This window comes from Dicentrarchus labrax, unplaced genomic scaffold, assembly GCF_905237075.1.
Source record: "Dicentrarchus labrax unplaced genomic scaffold, dlabrax2021, whole genome shotgun sequence".
NCBI classification, from domain to species: Eukaryota; Metazoa; Chordata; class Actinopteri; family Moronidae; genus Dicentrarchus; species Dicentrarchus labrax.
Window position 1 is genome coordinate 24,763,988 of NW_026136713.1, and position 6,000 is coordinate 24,769,987.

Here is a 6,000-nt window from a genome sequence, read left to right on the forward strand (position 1 = left end):
TAACTTTCGGACTACCGACCCGTTCAACTGATTTACGGCAATTCCACATAAACGCACACGCCCCCCTCAGTACCGGTTAGCCACGCCCCCCCCCCCCCCTCAGTACCGGTTAGCCACGCCCCCTCAGTACCAGTTAGCCACGCCCCCCTCAGTACCGGTTAGCCACGCCCCCCTCAGTACCGGTTAGCCACGCCCCCCTCAGTACCGGTTAGCCACGCCGGCTATCGATGAATGTTTTACCCACCTTTGTAGACATCTACAGGAAAAAGTTGCCCGGCAACAAATGCACATCAGCAGCGGTAGAAAGGGGAGGAGGGACCGCAAGGGAGTTATTTACGACGTGTTGTGAAATATATATAATAAAATATATTTATAATTTATTATATATATATAATATATATTATATATTATTATATATAATATATATATATATAATAAAATATATATATATTTTATTATATATATATAATATATATTATTATATATATAATATTACGTCCCAGAGCTGTAGGAGGAGCTCGCTGAGTGAAAGTGAAGAAATGGCTAAAGTTCCCCTTTAATGAGTTAGCAAAGGAAAAAGAGACGCGACTTTATGTCACTTTTATCTTTTAATTATCTTCAAATAAAGTTGCTAATCAGAAAGAGACAAATCTGAGATTTAATTTATATAATAATAACACTAATAATAGTTGCATCCTAAGTCCTCCGTACGATGTCCGTCCAAACGTTAGCTCACTGTTAGATTTAGAGACGCAGACAGTCGAGTAGATCGAGTCGCTGTAATCCAGTTCTTCCGTTAGTCACTAAAGAGTCATTAAAGACGTTTAAAATCTTTTTGTTTCAGTTTTACCTTCGTGTCCATTAGCAGCAATATTTATATATTTATATAAATATATAAATATATAAATATATAAATATTATCTTTGTGGGAACATAATATTATATTAGCTGTTAATAATGTTAGCTAGTTTAAGTCGTGGACCAACTCATGCTAACCGTTCGTAGCTAACAGTTATATCTAATTAATGTTATAACAACGTTTATAACAACGTTTTACTGGGACGTGTTTAGCCTAGCTTAGCACAATGACTGAGAATCTGCTAGCCAGCGTCACAGAGCGGCTAGCATGATCATCGTAACGTTTTATAGCTAGTTGATGTCGCTACAGTTGGCGTACGTTAGCTAATGGTAGCTATTTGTAGTTCAGCTCCTCTTGCATGTGCTAAGCTAGGCTAAAGATGGCCTAGCTTAGCATTATCTGCTAGTAGCTAACTGATGTTATGGTAGCTGGTTGATGTAGCTTAGCTTAGCTTAGCTTATGTTGAACATAAGAAATATAAAGGAGACATTGTAGCGCTGTTAGCATTGGAGCTATACCACCAACCTCTGCTAAGCTAACCACGAAACATCGGAATGTTTTTAAACTGTTGAGATTATCGTAGCGGCTGCTTCCTGTCTGTCTGTCTGTCTGTCTGTCTGTCTGTCTGCCTGTCTGCCTGCCTGTCTCTCTGTCTGTCTGCCTGCCTGTCTGTCTGTCTGTCTGTCTGTCTGCCTGTCTGTCTGCCTGTCTGCCTGTCTGTCTGTCTGCCTGTCTGTCTGTCTGTCTGTCTGTCTGCCTGTCTGTCTGTCAGGTATCAGGTAACCGTTCACTTTTAGTCTGAACTCAAACCGTCGTGTCGTCGTCTGGCTGCTGTTCTATCGATTATTAATGTCAGTTTGGGTTTTATGTTTTTGTACATCTTGTAAAAGAACCGACTAATAAAAGAATTTATCGTTTGATGTCTTCACTGTGTTTTTTATTCAGCATTATAATTCTAACGTTGTTATAATGATATAAAGTCAGTGGAACAAACAAAGTTCAGAACAACTGATTCAACAGTTCATTGTTGAGTTCATGTGAATGAGTGAATCATTCATTCATGTTCACTTTCATTAAGCTGTAATATATTTTATATGTATATATATTTCCTATAGTTACTGAAACACTGCCACCCGGTGGTCAGACAGGTGAATACAGCCGGTAAATGTTAAAATATTGATTATATATTTTATTATAATCAATAATCTGTTCACTAAATTGGACATTATGTATCTTTGTATTTATTACTGCAACTTATTGACAATCTGAAGTAAATAAACTGATTAATGTTCTTAGAATAAAATAACAGGTTGCAATAATAATAATAATTATAATAAGAAGAAACAAATAATAATAATAACAATGAATAATAATAATAACACCTAATAAATAATAATAATAATAATAATAACTTTATTTAAACAGCATTTTCCAAAACAAAGTAAAAAGTAGTGAGAAAGAAAAAAAGAATACAAATAAATGCTAAAAATAAAACTAAATCAAACAATTGTGTTATATTACAAATTAAAAAAATAAAATACAAATTGTTAAAATATAATATAATAATAATAATAAAAATATATACTGATCAATAATAATAATAATATACAGTGTGATCAATAATAATAATAATAAGATGCACTGATCAATAATTATAATAATATACAGTGTAATCAATAATAATAATAATAATATACAGTGTGATCAATAATAATAATAATAATAATATACAGTGTGATCAATAATCATAATATACACTGATCAATAACTATAATTATAATCACTGTGATCAATAATAATAATAATAATAATATACAGTGTGATCAATAATAATAATAATAATAATAATATACAGTGTGATCAATAATAATAATAATAATAATAATATACAGTGTGATCAATAATAATAATAATAATATACACTATAATAATAAAAACATAATAATGATATACACTGATCAATAACAATAATAATAATATACACTGTGATCAATAATAATAATAATCATAAAATAATAATAATAATATACACTGATCAATAACAATAATAATAATATACAGTGTGATCAATAATAAAATAATAAGTGTTCAATAATCATAATATAACAAATAATTATAACACACAATATATAAATAATAATATACAGATCAATAATAATAATAATAATAACGTGTGATCATAATAATAATAATAATAATAATATACAGTGTGATCAATAATAATAATAATAATACAGTGTGATCAATAATAATAATAATAATATACAGTGTGATCAATAATAATAATAATAATATACAAAAAAAAAAAAAGTGTGATCAATAATAATAATAATAATAATATACAGTGTGATCAATAATAATAATAATAATATACACTGTGATCAATAATAATAATAATAATAATAAATAATAATAATAATAATAATATACAGTGTGATCAATAATAATAATAATAATAATATACAGTGTGATCAATAATAATAATAATAATATACACTGATCAATAATAATAATAATAATAATAATATACAGTGTGATCAATAATAATAATAATAATATACAGTGTGATCAATAATAATAATAATAATAATAATAAATTAATAATAATAATAATAATAATAATATACAGTGTGATCAATAATAATAATAATAATATACACTGATCAATAATAATAATAATCATAATAATAATATACACTGATCAATAACAATAATAATAATATACAGTGTGATCAATAATAATAATAATAATAATAATAATATACAGTGTGATCAATAATAATAATAATATACACTGATCAATAATAATAATAATAATAATATACAGTGTGATCAATAATAATAATAATAATAATAATAATAATAATACACTGATCAATAATAATAATAATAATAATATACACTTTAATAAACAACTGTTTAGTTTTATTCACACAGATTAACAATCAGTGAGATATTGACCGACTGTATTTTAGTTTTATATTTAATGAGACCATGTGACCCTCCTGTGAAGCTTTGGTGAGGTGGGGGTCCCGACCTTAATAATAATAATTATTATAATAATAATAATAATAATAATAATAATAATTATTATTATTATTATTATTATAATAATAATAATAAATTATAATAATAATAATTATTATTATTATAATAATACTAATTATAATAATAATAATAATAATATACCGTGTGATCAATAATAATAATAATATATAATAATAATTATTTTTAATAATAATAATATAATAATAATAATATACAGTGTGATCAATAATAATAATAATATACAGTGTGAGCAATAATAATTATTATAATAATAATTAGTATTATTATAATAATAATAATAATAATAGATAAATAATAATAATAACAGCAAATTAATAATTAAAATAAATAATAATAATAATAAATAATGTTATAAAGAGTTCGGTCTAGACCTGCTCTATTTGAAAAGTGTCCTGCGATAACTTCTGTTATGAATTGGTGCTATACAATAAAACTGAAGGTGAGGATGTTTGTCCCTCTGTGTGAGGATGTTTAAACATATAAAGTAATATTATATTCTGTTTGTTTCACAGGAACGTATACACAGCCTGTTCCTCTATCACATTACATAATGTTTATACAGGTTATGTTCCTCTGCGTTACTTCACACTGTACATTACAACATAAAAACCTTTATTATTATTCTGTGTGATCAATTAAAGTTTAGCATCTTGTTGCAGAACTTGTGCTGTAAGTTATTATATGTTGTGGACAGGAAACTGATCTTTAGGATCTTTGTCACAGTTTAATGTGCATATTTGAGATAATAAATTAAATCAAAATTAAACATACAATACATTTTTTTTAAAATAATTTTTACCCAGAATGTAAACAAATATTAAAAGAGTGTTTGGTTTGTGGGTTCTGGGCTACCGTAGACATGTGGCCGACTCCGCCAGAAGAGGACCGGCTTCCTCGTCTCATCGTAAGGTAACAAACACACAATGATTCTTATTATCAGCTGATTAAACACTAATAAATATTATATTATATTATATTATATTACAGTTATGTTACATTAAATATTAGTGACAGTTATATTGTATATTATATTACATTAATATAAGTTACAGTTATATATTATTTTACTGTAATATAATATTAATGTAATATAATATAATAATATTAATGTAATATAATATATAATATAATATAACTAATATAATATTACATTAATATAATATTACATTAATATTGTTATATTACATTAATATAATATTACAATAATATAATTTTAGTGACACACTGGGTCTTTAATGATGTAACAGTCTGAATTTGACTCGTCGTTAGATTTAACTTTAGTTTTTTATTTTTACAGTTTTCCTCGGAGGATGTCGGTGAGCTGAGATCAGACTGTTTGTATGTCTGGATGTTTTTTATAGTTGTCAGTGTGTCCGCAGACAGTTGCTGCTTATGGAAGTCAACAGCTTACAGAGTACGGAGGACCAATGAGGCCAAAATTAAAAAAGGACAATAATTGTATTTCCCAATATGTTTTTCATTCCTTTAAATCAAATAATCCACAACAATGATTAAGCTAATGATCATTTTCTTTATTGATTAATCTTCAAATTAATAAATAAAATGTGGAATTGTATTTTTATAAAATAATTAGAATAAAATCAGTTTTAGTGTTTTTTTTTTGCTCTTATGGAAAAATCTGAACTCTGACATTAAAATGTTAATACATTTATTTGTCACATGAATACAAATATGATTTATTATTATTGTTGTTATTGTTGTTGTTATTACAAACAGCTGATTACTTTTTACTAGCTGAAACTTTTCTCTTTATGAGCAGCTCCTTACAACCGGACGCCCCCCCCCCACCTCCCACACTCTCACACACACACACACACACACTCCCGGTACCCTCCCGGGTACCCCCTACCCCCCCCCCCCCCCCCTCTCGGACTGGAGCCTCTATAAATACCTGGAGGTGTCACCACGGAGCTCCGGGTCCGGGTCTGACCCCGCCCCGCCGCCCCGCCGCCGCCCAATGAGCTGCGGCCCCCCTATCGGTGCGGGACTGGAGGATGCCGGTCTGGGGGTGTATATGGTCATGGCAGGGGCATTCCTGGGAGTCCAGCTAA